The sequence below is a fragment of the Apodemus sylvaticus genome, chromosome 4 (genome assembly GCF_947179515.1).
Source record: "Apodemus sylvaticus chromosome 4, mApoSyl1.1, whole genome shotgun sequence".
Taxonomy (NCBI): Eukaryota; Metazoa; Chordata; class Mammalia; order Rodentia; family Muridae; genus Apodemus; species Apodemus sylvaticus.
In genome coordinates, this window is record NC_067475.1 from 70,829,847 (window position 1) to 70,844,032 (window position 14,186).

Below are 14,186 nucleotides of genomic sequence, written 5' to 3' on the forward strand. Positions count from 1 at the left end.
AGACCTGTGAGACTTGAAGCAGGCGAACTGCTGAGAAGAAGAGCCAAGGAATTCGCGGCCTTCCCCCTTGATGTGGGGGGGGGGGAGGGTTGTTTTCTAAAGACTATATATATTGGATAAATAATAGTAAAATCAGTCTCAATGGGCAAAGTTTTGTCCTGACTCATTTCTCTTTAGTCCCCTTCCCGTTTATCCCCAGAATTCTCTTCCAGGTCTCCAGTTCACATGCGGCCATGGGCGGCTACATAATGGTGCCTTGAACAGGAACCGACCTGATACAGGAGAATTTCCTGAGGTAACCCTATCTGGCAAAGCTTCGCAGAAAAAATGGAAAGAAGATGGTATCCGCACGGTAAACAACTATAGGAGTTAAATGCTAGCGCTAGTGTAAAATTTTATCCTTTGAAACTATTGTTGTGGGTGCAGAAGGATATGGCTAGGCAAGCAGAATTGTGTTGACCCAGCACAGTAGCTGCTTGGGATAGATAGATAGATAGAGAAAAAATGGGACAGGAAAGTTCGCGTGGAAACTTGCTCCCCGCAGCATCCTAGGGCTGCTTCAGGCAAAAGGGATAGGGTTTAAGGAAGGAAGGTTAGAGGATTTTTGGATCAAATATATTCTTGCTGTCCTTGGTTCCAAGAAAAACGAACGTTAAACGAGAGAACCTGGGAGAGATTTGGGAATTCGCTAAAGGCAGCCAAGGCAGATAATATTACCCTCTGCCTCTGGACACTTATAAAGGATATTATAGATGAAGGAGGCCAGGAGGAATTAGATATGATTCAAGAACTTGAGGAATCTCAAGAAGAAAGCCTGCCAGAGAGGACCTCCGCAAAGAAGGACCCTCCCCACTCTAAGTTACAAAAACGCAGAGATAGTGCTGATGAGCTAATTATAGAAAAGGTAACTCATCCCAAAAAGAGAACAGCTGAATCTCATGGGGAAAAATAGGCCCCTATCGTGCCCTCTGCTCTGCCTATGACTCTGATGGCAGGAGATGAGATCCAGAGAGATATGCAGTTACAAAAATTGGAGTTTGACATTAAGCTGGAGAAATTGACTAATGAATTACAGGAGCTAAAAAGGGTATCAAATAGTAGAGAGAACAATGATCCTGGGACATGCCAATCGCCACTAGAAGGAGCTGTAAGCCAGGCTCGTGGAGAAGGGCAGGATGCATCAGAACTCTTAGCTTTTCCTGTCCTTGAGATCGAAGACCAGGAGAATAGGATTATACAATATCAGACATTGAAATTCAAAGTGATAAAAGAATTAAAGGCAGCTGTAGCTCAGTATGGCCCTACAGCCCCTTTTATACAAGCTTTATTGGATACTGTGATAGAGTCAAATTTAACTCCACAGGATTGGAAAACTTTGTGTAAGGCTATTTTGTCAGGAGGAGATTTCTTGCTTTGGAGTTCTGAATGGCGTGAGGCTAGCAAAAGAACTGCCACCATAAATACTCAGGCAGGCCATCCAGAATGGAATGCTGATATGTTACTGGGAGAAGGCGTATTTGAAGGAAATACTAATCAGATTGGTTTTCCCATCGCAGTGTATGCGCAGATTGAGATGGCTGCCCGCTATGCTTGGAATCTTTTACCATCGAAGGGAGATCATAGTGGAAGCTTAACTGGTGTCAAACAGGCTCCTGATGAGCTTTGTCAGGATTTTGTGGATAGATTATTAAAAACAGCTAATAGAATTTTTGGAAATTCTCAGGCAGAAAATCCATTGATTACTCAGCTAGCTTATGAAAATGTTAATGCAGCCTGCCGGGAGGCCATCAGACCTCACAGGGAACACAGACTTGGCTGGTTATATTCATCTCTGTTCTGAAATTGGTGCCTCATATAATCAGGGTCTAGCAATAGCTGCAGCGTTCCAGGGGACCACCATCCAGGGAATACTTTCGCAGAGACAAGGAAATAAAAGGTGTTTTAAATGTGGCAGTCTGGGTCATTTTAAAGGTGATTGCCCTGATAACAGGGGTGCTATAAGCGGGCAATCAGTTTGCTCCCCAGAAATCTGTCCTAAGTGTGGGGGAGAGACCTTTTATAACAAATGAATCTGGTTGGAGGAAAAACTCCTCAGACTTTGCTTTTTTGTTTTAAAGATTTACAGCAAGCTTTAGCCGCTAAAGGATTGCAAATAGCTCCAGAGAAAGTACAAACCCAGGATCCGTATAATTATCTGGGTTTCAAATTTACAGATCAAGCTGTTTTTTCTCAGAAGATAATTATTTGCAGGGACAATTTAAAAACTTTAAATGATTTTCAGAAGTTATTGGGTGACATTAACAGGCTTCAGCCATATTTAAAGCTTACTACAGGAGAATTACGACCTTTATTTGATATTCTAAAGGGGAATGCTGACCCGACATCCCCTAGATTATTAACTTCAGAAGGACATTTGGCTTTACAGCTAGTGGAGAAGGTTATTGTTACCTCTATAGATTATTCTTTACCTTTGCATCTGCTAATTTTTAATACGACTTATTTGCCTACAGGTTTATTATGGCATAAGGCTCCTCTGATGTGGATTCATTTGAGGGTGTCTTCAAGGCTTAATATCTTGCCATATTATGAGGCAGTAGCCCAAGTAATTGTGCTTGGAAGAAAGCAGGCGCTAACTTATTTCGGCAAAGAACCAGATGTTATTATTCAGCCTTATAATGTAGATCAAGATGCTTGGTTAAAACAGCATAGCACAGATTGGTTGCTTGCTCAAATAGGCTTTGAAGGGACTGTAGATAACCATTATCCTCAAGACAAATTGATAAAGTTTTTAAATATGCATGAGGTTTTATTTCCTAAAATGACATCTTTACAGCCGTTGCATAACGCTCTTTTAATTTTCACAGATGGCTCTTCCAAAGGAAGAGCTAGATATCTTATTAATAATCAACAGGTGGATATAGAGACCCCTGGGCTTTCTGCTCAGTTATCAGAACTGACAGTGGTGTTGTGTGTCTTTCAATCTGTAAATAGTACTTTTAATCTCTTTACTGACAGTGCTTACGTTGCATTTTATGTACCACAATTAGAGACCTGCGGCACATTTAATTTTAATACACCAGCAGGATCCTTTTTTTCCAGAATTGCAAAGTATCATTCTTGCTAGGAAAACTCCCTTTTACATTGGCCATATAAGAGCTCACTCCGGTCTTCCTGGAGCCTTAGCTGAAGGCAATCAGTGCATTGACAGAGCTCTAATAGGAGAGGCTTTAGTTTTAGAACTTGTAGAAATGGCTAGACGTGATCATGATAAATTTCATCTTTCTAGACATACATTAAGACTCTGTCATAAGATCACAAAGGAGCAAGCAAGAATGATTGTAAAACAATGCCCTAATTGCCTTACTTTAGCACCAGTGCCTCACTTAGGGGTTAATCCACAAGGCCTTATACCTAATCAAATTTGGCAAACGGATGTAACTCACTATGCAGAATTTGGAAAATTAAAAGTTATACATGTTTGCACTGATACTTGCTCAGGACTTCTTTTTGCCTCTCTACATTTGGAAGAAGCCTCTAAAATAGTAATTGATCACTGTTTACAAGTTTTAACACCATGGGATTACCCAAGGTCATTAAGACAGACAATGGGCCAGCCTATTCTGGTAAGAACTTCATCTCATTTTGTAAAAAAATTGGAATTAAACATAAAACTAGAATTCCTTATAACCCAATTGGTCAAGGAATCGTCGAGCATGCTCATCGCACCCTTAAAAACTGGCTTTTTTTCTTTTCATTTACATTTCAAATGATTTCCCCTTTTCTAGCCCCCAACTGCCCGAAAGTTCCGTAAGCCCCCTTCTCTCCCTCCGATGTCCTCCCACCCACCCCTTCCCACTTCCCTGTTCTGGTTTTGCCGAATACTGCTTCACTGAGTCTTTCCAGAACAAGGGGCCACTCCTCCTTTCTTCTTGTACCTCATTTGATGTGTGGATTATGTTTTGGGTATTCCAGTTTTCTAGGTTAATATCCACTTATTAGTGAGTGCATACCATGATTCACCTTTTGAGTCTGGGTTACCACACTTAGTATGATGTTCTCTAGCTCCATCCATTTGGGCCTTTGTTCCCCTAGAACAATGCAGCTGCTTTCACCTTGACAACCAAGGCTGCCTCAGGGCAGTCTCACCTGGAGACGAGCAGAGACCTGCGAGACTTGAAAATTTTCTTCCAGGTCTCCAGTTCACATGTGGCCACGGGCTTCTACACCCTTTGGTTAGTCTGGCTAAGGGTTTATCTATCTTGTTGATTTTTTTCAAAGAACCAGATCCTGGTTTTGTTGATTCTTTGTATGGTACACTTTGTTTCTACTTGATTGATTTCAGCCCTGAGTTTGATGATTTCCTGACTTCTTCTCAACCTGGGTGAATTAGCTTCTTTTTGTTCCAGGGCTTTCAATTGTTCTGTTAAGCTTCTAGTGTATTCTCTCTCCAATTTCTTTTTGGAGGCACTCAAAGGTATGAGTTTTCCTCTTAGTACTGCTTTCATGTGTCCCATAGATTTGTGTATGATGTGCCTTCATTTTCATTAAATTCTAAGAAATTTTTGAATTCTTTCTTTATTTCTTCCTTGACCAAGGTATCACTGAATAGACTATTGTTCAGTTTCCATGTGTATGTGGGCTTTCTGTTGTTTTTATTGTTATTAAAGACCACTTACACCATAGGGATCTGATAGGAGGCATGGGATTATTTTGATCTTCTAATATTTGTTGAGGTCTGTCTTGTGACCAACTATATGATCGATTTTGGAGAAGGTACCATGAGGTGCTAAGAAAATGGTATATTCTTTTACTTTGGGATGACAAGTTCTATATATATATGTGTGTGTGTGTGTGTGTGTGTGTGTGTGTGTGTTAAATCCAGTTGGTCCAAAGCTTCAATTAATTTCACTGACTCCCTGTTTAGTTTCTGTTTTCTTGATCGGTCCATTAAGGAGAGTGGGGTGTTGAAGTCACCCACGATTATTGTGTTAGGTGCAATGTGTGCTTTGAGCTTTAGTAAAGGTTCTTTTATGAATGAGGGTGCCCTTGCATTTGGAGCATTGATGTTCAGGATTGAGAGTTCTTCTTGTTGTCAAAGAGTTTTCCTTTGACAAGCAAGAAATGTCCTTCTGTGTCTCTTTTTATTGAAAGTCAATTTTATCTGATATTAGAATGGCAACTCCTGCTTGTTTCCTGAGACTATTTGCTTGTAGAATTGTCTTCAAGCCTTTTACTCTAAGGCAGTTTTAGTCTTTGACACTGAGGTGTGTTTCCTGTATGCAGTGAAATGTAGGGTCCTGTTTATGTATCCAGTCTGTTAGTCTATGTCTTTTTATTGGGGAATTGAGTCCATTGAAGAGATATTAAGGAGTAGTGGCTATTGCTTCTTATCATTTTTGATGTTAATTTTATACTCGTGTGGTTATCTTCTTTTGGGTTTGATGAAAGAAGTTTAATATCCTGCTTTTTCCAGGGTATAGTTTCCCTCGTTGTAATGCGGTTTTCCCCCTCTTATCCTTTGTAGGGCTGGGTTTGTGGAAAAATATTGTGTAAATTTGGTTTTGGCATGGAATATCTTGGTTTCTCCATCTATGGTGATTGAGAGTTTCGCTGGGTATTTTAGTCTTGGCTGGCATTTGTGTTCTCTTAGTGTCTGCATGAGCTCCATCCAGGATCTTCTAGCTTTCATGGTCTCTGGTGAGAAGTCTGGTGTAATTCTGATAGGTCTTCCTTTATATGTTACTTGCCCTTTTTCTCTTACTGCCCTAAGTATTCTTTCTTTGTTTAGTACATTTTGGGGTTTTGATTATTATGTGACAGGAGGTGTTTCTTTTCTGGTCCAGTCTGTTTGGAGTTCTGTAGGCTTCTTGTCTATTCATGGGCATCTCTCTCTCTTTAGGTTAGGGAAGTTTTCTTCCATAATTTTGTTGAAGATACTTGCTGGCCTTTTCAGTTGTAAATCTTCACTTTCATCAATGCATATAATCTTTAGGTTTGGCTTTCTCCTTGATATGATAGTATAATTAAGTGACCCCCAAAAAAAACTCCACCTGAGAACACCTACAGCTGATAAACAACTTTAGCAAAGTGGCCAGATGTAAAATTAATTCAAACAAATCAGTAGCCTTCCTATACTCAAAGGATAAACAGGCTGAGAAAGAAATTATGGAAGAAGAAATAGAAGAAGACCTCAGAAGATGAAAATATCTCCCATGCTTGTGGATTAGCAGGATTAATAAAGTAAAAATGGCCGTCTTGTCAAAAGCAATCTACAGATTCAATGCAATCCCCATCAAAATTCTAACTCAATTCTTCAAAGAGTGAGAAAGTGCAATTCTCAAACTCATCTGGAATTACAAAAAAACCCATGGTGCCTTTTCACAGCTAAAGAACACCAACTAAAACAAACCAGATGTTAGATAACCCAGTGACCTGGAGTAAAACACCAGTAAAATACTACTAGTCTTTTTTGTAAAAATGTAAAATAAAATAACACCTAATAATCCTTTTAGCCTACTAATCTCCTTAATTAATACCTTATTCACTCATCAGAGAAGCTTCCTCCTGCAGCAGATTGGAGCAAATACAGAGATTAACACCCAGACATTATGCAGAGCGAGACAGAGACAGAGACATTGGAGAGACAGAGACAGAGAGAGAAAGATCTTCATACACACAACTGTAAATGAGATGTTTCCCTTAAATCCATGCCTTCATAGTTCAGAGAGCCCTAAGGAAGACATTCAGAAGCAGGGAGGGAGACACAGGGAATGGAGGTCCTCAGGAAGACAATGCCCTTTGAATCCCCTTTAAATTGCATACACTGAGGCAGCAGTCCCAGGGCCCATGGATCTGTACCAGCTGTCCTAATCTGATGACAGACAGAAAGGGAGAGGATCTATATGGGAAAGGACATGGGAAAGAACTAGAAGAATTGAGGAAAACACTATTCACTCAGATTATACAGTATTAAACGAATTCATGCTTAATTAAAGAAGGGGGAGGAGGAGCAGATGCCTGGGGAGAAAATATAGTAGTTTTCCAGAACTTTCAGAATGAGATAAGAAGTATTTCTAAGTAAAGCCCCTCTGGTTATATTTTAGTGCAATGCCATTAGGGATATTAAATTCAGTGGTAACCATATATCAGGAAGAGAGAGTAAAATAAAATACATAAACTTGCTCTTTCATATTCTTGGTATCTTAGTCAGGGTTTCCATTCCTGCACAAACACCATGACCAAGAAGCAAGTTGGGAAGGAAATGGTTTATTCAGCTTACACTTCTGCATTGCTGTTCATCACAAAAGGAAGTCAGGATTGGAACTCAAGCAGGGTTGGAAACAGTAGCTGATGCAGAGGCCATGAAGAGATGTTCCTTACTGGCTTGCTCCCCCTGGCTTGCTCAGCCTGATCTCTTATAGAACCCAAGAACACCAGGCCAGAGGTGGTACCACACTCAAGGGGCCCTCCCCACTTGATTACTAATTGAGAAAATGCCCCACAGCTGGATCTCATGGAGGCACTTCCCCAACTGAAGCTCCTTTCTCTGTGATAACTCCAGCCTGTGTCAAGTTGACACACAAAACCAGCCAGTACACTTGGCTGGTTCTCCCAATTCTGAGAAAAACCTTATCTCCCTCCTGTGGATCTCTATTGCCTCAATCAATGTTTTAGAAAAATGGTTTACTTCATGTTTAGAGTGTTGTTTCTGCATGCCTACCTGCATGTGTGCTACCCACAGAATCCAGAAGAGGGCACTAGATCCCATGAGGCTGGCACCTAGACTTTTGTGAGTTGCCCATTGCTACTAGGAATGAAACCTGGTTCTATTGATTGGCAGCAAGAGCACTAAGTGCTCGGTCATCTCTTCAGGCCCTGTCCCATTTGATTCTGATTACACACCTGTGGTCGTCCTCAGCATGAGGTCAAGTTGAAGGGAAACTTGACAAGTGAATTCTGAGGAATATGGGATACAGAGCTAACAGAGCACAATCTCTTCTTTCAGGTTCATCCTCTCAGCATCAGTCTTTGGAATGAGGAATTCAGCCTCTGTCCCTATAGTTTCTCCATCTTCCAACACAGTTGTGTCACGCCATTCCCTGACTATTACTAATATTGAAGACTTTGGGAGTCCATGAAAATATTTTATTATCCTCTATTGGAAATTTTTGCAGGTTTTTGTATCTGCTGACTAGCTCTATCTTGTGTTATTGGAATTAAGAAAAAATACCATTCTGGCATACTAAATTATATTATACTGTGTAATTTACAAACCATGGAATTTATTCCCACAGTGTGAAGGTCAGGAAGGATCAACACATGCATTTCTTCATAAATGACACCTTCTCCAGGGATATAATGGTAGAAGAGCCAATTGGCAAGGACCTCCTCACTTCCTTTATACTCTTTGACTCTTTATATGGTAATAGCTCAACAGTCAATACAGGCCTCAAAGCCATGATTAAGCATGAATTTCTCGATCTCCAAATCCTTGCTCGATCTGAAACATGTTGGGATTCCTGGATTGAATTTTGGATGAGAGTACTTTCCTATTCCTATGGATTAGCATATGACAAAATCACCTTACAGAGTCCCTGCATTTCTTTTTTTTTTATTGAAAATTATTTCTCCACACAAAATATTCAGATTACAATTTGCCTTTCCCCATCTACTTCCAGTCCCTCCCCATCTCGCTACTCACTGTACTGCTCAGGTCTCACTCCTTCCAGTTAGATGACAAGCAGAAAAACAAAACCAGGATGAAAAACAAAGAAAAGACACATGAAACATACATGCACTTACACACAAATGCATAAAGTCAATAAAACACAAAATCATGAACCAAAACATAAAAGCAAAAGTGTAGAAAAATGACTAAACAAAGCATATGAGAGAAATTAAAAAGTACAATTCAGCATTTGTGTAGGCCATCAATTCCTTGATATTGGGCCTACTCTTAAATATTCGTTGTAAAATATAAATGCCAACTCATCAGAAAAGGAAAAGACAATGAAGATGTTCTTTTAAAGATTCAGTTTGCAGAAACTCAGCTGCAAAAGCTATCACTTTTTCTCTCAGAGAACTCTAGTTCAGTTCCCAGCACACACAGAATTTTCCACTACCGGTAACTGGTGACCCAGAGAATCTGAAGCCCTCCTCTGATCTCCATGGCCACAAACAACTCTGTAGACAAAACCTCAACCAACTAAAATATAATATGAATAAAACTTTTGAAATCAGACTAGATTTCAAAAACGTTTATGTTCAGATAAATAACATGTAGTCCAATCAGCTGAGCTCAGCTGTGGATGTTTGGACAGACCCCTCACTGCCCTATCAGTATTAGAAACCTTTGGTCTATTTTCTTAGAATTTAATCTTGGCAAATGAGAACCCCATCATCATGCTCTCTTGATGCCAGGGAAGAGTAGGCCAAAGTAGAGGACATCTACTCCTTCTGGGAGAACAGTGTTTGTGGGTCAAGGCATGCAAAAATCTTTTATGTGTTTTGAAAACATTCAAAGGGATGAATTCATTATGAATTCATAGTCTCTAGGCCAGTGGTTGTCAAACTTCCTAATCTTGTGCCCCCTTAATACAGTTCTTCAAGTTGTGGTCAACCAAAACCATTAAAGTGCTTTGTGGCTACTTCATAATTGTAATGTTGCTACTTTTATGAACCATACTGTAATTATCTGATACACAGGATATCTGATATTAAACCCATGTGAATGTGTCATTAGAATGCCAAAGGGATGGGGACCAACAGGTTGAGAACCATGTCTCTAGGCCATGCCTACCAGAAAACAAGGTAGATTTCCTATAGATCTTCTTTCAGTTGGCCCAGACCCAATTCCACAATATCAACCCCATCTCTAGCACAACACCTGCGGGAGTCTTCACTGCCCATTCTTCCCATATCCTGTGGATCACACAGATCTTCCCCTCTAACCTCCCTCTCCCCACTCTCTGCTCTGTCCTGTCTGAAGGCCCCAAGCCAGGCTTGTGTTCCTGCTAACAAAAGTGCCCATCTTTCCATGGTAACAGAAGGCTAAAGGCAGATCCACACCTCTCTTTGCTCCCCCACTTACAATTTCCCCATTCTCATTCCCAGCTCTATAGCAGGAAATCTGCTGTTTTTTTCTTTTGGGTAAAGCACCAACCCCAGTTGATCACAAAGAACTTATCCCCCAATCTTCCTTCCCCCAACTCAGCCCATCATCTCAGCCTCCAACCCCAGCAGACAATCACTAAGAACACAGCAAAAGAACAGGGCAGGGAAACAGGTATGGAAACTGAAGAATTCATGACTCCCTCCTCCATGCCAAATTCAATTCCCCAGTCTCATCTATAGAGATATATCATAAGACCAGCTGTGGGCTGGAGAGATGGCTCAGCAATTAGGAGCACTTACTGCTCTTCCAAAGGTCCTGAGTTCTAATCCCAGAAACCATATCGTGGTGGCTCACAACCATCTGTGGTGGGATCAGATGCCCTCTTCTGAGGTGTCTAAAAACAGCTACAGTGTATTTACATATAATAAATAAATAAATCTTTAAAAAAAAAGCAAGACCAGCTGTAGCCTTCCTTTCTACCTGCCTACATTTCCTGAGAGTCCCAGAGACAATTCCTTTTTAAGCCCCCTCCCCTTAACTCCTTGTTGAATTCTAGCCCCTAACTCCAACATGCACTCTCTGATAACTCACTGACCAATGCTGACAAGGAAGCATGAAACTGTCTGTAGATCTTCCCCCTCTCTTTCACTTCTTGTAGAACCACACCTACCAGTCTAATCCTCAACTCCATAGCAAACCTTTGGGGTGACCTACTTTCACTGTCTCTCCCAATTCCAAGAAGACAAAATAAGCAGATTCTGGTGCAATCTCTTCCCTCCTATGAACCCCTTCCGACCTCTAACCTATCGCCATTCCTAAGTGTTAGCTCCCTGTATACAGAAACCTTAAACAACCAAAACTATAAGGTCCAAAGAAAAATTCCTGCCTGACATCAGTGATGGCTGTTCTCAATTGTAAACTTGACTATATCTGTAATGAACTGCAACCCAGAAGTTTTATAAAAGTCTTGTAAGTGTAAAGAAAGGATTAGGTCCTGGCCTAGTAGTACAGGCCTTTAATCCCAGCATTCAGTAAATAAAGGCATTCAGATCTTTGAGTTCAAGGTCGGTTTACAGAACTAATTCTAAAACAGACAAGTCTAGGCAGTGAAAGATATAATAGAACCAAGAGGACTTGTTCTAATCCCAGCAAGCAGCCGCAGTGGGCAGTTTGGGGCACGTGTCTCTAGGTTAGAGTCTCTTTTTGATCAAGATGTACAGCTGTTGGCTCTTCCAGCACCAATCCTGCCTACAGGATGATATACTTCCCACATTGATGAAAATGGACAGAACCACCAAAATTGTAAGCCAGCCCCAACTAAAGGTGCTTTGTAAAGGGCAAACTCAAGTTTGACTTTGTAAGAATTGTTTTGGTCATGAAGTCTCTTCACAGGCATAACACCCTAACTAAGAAAATGTACAGCAATTACGCTCTTCAAAAATACAGAGAGAAGAGAGCTGTGGAAGGAGAGAAGCCCCAAGACCATACTCCCTGCCTGCCAGGACAGAAAAGGGTCACTAGGTACTATATAACCCTGAGCTTTAGATTTCTGGTGGTGCAAACCGCCAGGGGTCTGCCTGCACTCAGGAACTGAGCACATAGGCGGTTCATCTGCAAGTCAGTCCATCGCCGGACCTGTGTCCTATGTGAGAATCAACACAGGGAGTGACCCCCACCACACCATCTTTCTCCACAATAGAGCAGATAGAGAAGGCCTGGTTGACCTTGACAACATAAGTATAACATTGCTTGAGGCAATACTGAGAAGGGCTCCAAAGGCACAAAAGAGGAAGGCAGCATATCAGTAATCTGAGCCAGAGGAAACCAAGTCATCCAGTGTTGCAGAGATAACCTTAAAGATCCACAGTAAGTTGAAGCACCAGCCAGGGACAATAAGACCATCTAACACCTGGGAGAACTAGGTGGCTAAAAGCAAAGGCAAACGTACGAACATTACGAACAGAAACCAAGGCATTATGGCAGCATCCTAACCCAATTCTCCAACAATAGCAAGTCCTGCATACCCCAACACACAAGAAAAACAAGATTTGGATTTAAAATCACTGGTCATGATGCTGGTACAGGAACACATGAAGGACATACTTGAAATTCAGGAGAAAATGGATCAAAAATTAGAAGCCCTTACAAGGGAAACACAAAAATCATTGAAAGAAATTCAGGAGAATACAAAAGCCAATAAGGAGGAAACGCAAAAATCACTTAAATACAGGAGAACTTTGATCAACAGGCAGAAGTCATGAAAGAGGAAACACAAAAACCTCTTAAAGAATTAAAGAAAACACAAACAAGCAAATGGCGGAACTGAGCAAAAACTTCCAGGATCTAAAAACAGAAGTAGAAACAACTAAGAAAGCACAAAGGGAGACAACTTTGGAGATAGAAAACCTTAGGAAGAAATCAGGGACCATAGACGCAAATATCAACAACAGAATACAAGAGATAGAAGAAAGAATCTCATATGCCGAAGATACCATAGAAACCATGGACTCAACAGTTAAAGAAAATGCAAAATGCAAAAAGCTCATAACCCAAAACATCCAGGAAATCCAGGACACAATGAGAAAGCCAAATCTAAGGATTATAGGCATTGATGAGAGTGAAGATTTACAACTTAAAGGGCCAGCAAATATCTTCAACAAAATAATGGAAGAAAACTTCCCTAACCTAAAGAGAGAGATGCCCATGAATATACAAGAAGCCTACAGAACTCCAAACATTCTTAGGCAAATGGATGGAGCTAGAGAACATCATACTAAGTGAGGTAACGCAGACTCAAAAGATGAATCATGGTATGCACTCACTAATAAGTGGATATTAACCTAGAAACCTGGATTACCCAAAACATAATCTACACATCCAATGGGGTACAAGAAGAAAGGAAGAGTAGCCCCTTGTTCTGGAAAGAATCAATGAAGCAGTATTCAGCAAACCAGAACGGGGAAGTGGGAAGGGGTGGGTGGGAGGACAGGGGGAGAGAAGGGGGTTTACGGGAGTTTTTGGGAGTGGGGGGGCTAGGAAAGGGGAAATCATTTGAAATGTAAATAAAAAATATACCGAATTAAAAAAAATTTAAAAAAAAGAAGATTAAAGAAACAACTGAAAGCCCAAAAACAAGAAGAAGCTAATTCACCCAGGAGGAGAAGAAGACAGGAAATCATCAAACTCAGGGCTGAAATCAATCAAGTAGAAACCAAGAGAACCATACAAAGAATCAACAAAACCAAAAGCTGGTTCTTTAAAAAATCAACAAGATAGATAAACCCTTAGCCAGACTAACCAAAGGGCACAGAGAAAGTATCCAAATTAACAAAATTAGAAATGAAAATGGAAATATTACAACAGAAACCGAGGAAATTCAAAAAATCATCAGATCCTACTACAAAAATCTGTACTCAACACAACTGGAGAATCTGGAGTAAATGGACATTTTCTTAGACAGATACCAATTACCAAAATTAATCCAGGATCAAATAGACCATCTAAACAGACCCATAACCCCTAAAGAAATAGTAGGGGTCATAGATAGGCTTCTGACCAAAAAAAGCACAGGACCAGATGGTTTCAGTGCACAATTCTATCATACCTTCAAAGAAGACTTAACATCAATACTCTTCAAACTTTTCTACCAAATAGAAACAGAAGGAACACTACCCAAGTCCTTCTTCGAAGCCACTATTACGCTGATACCAAAACCACATAAAGACCCAACTAGGAAAGAGAATTTCAGGCCAATTTCCCTTATGAATATCGATGCAAAAATACTAAATAAAATTCTTGCCCACCAAATCCAAGAACACATCAAAATGATCATCCACCATGATCAAGAAGGCTTCATCCAAGGGATGCAGGGATGGTTGAATATAAGGAAATCCATAAATGCTATCCACTACATAAACAAACTCAAAGGAAAAAACCACATGATCATTTCATTAGATGCTGAAAAAGCATTTGACAAAATTCAGCATCCTTTCATGCTAAAAGTCTTGGAAAGGACAGGAATTCAAGGCCCATATCAAAAGATAGTAAAAGCAATATACAGCAAACTGGTAGC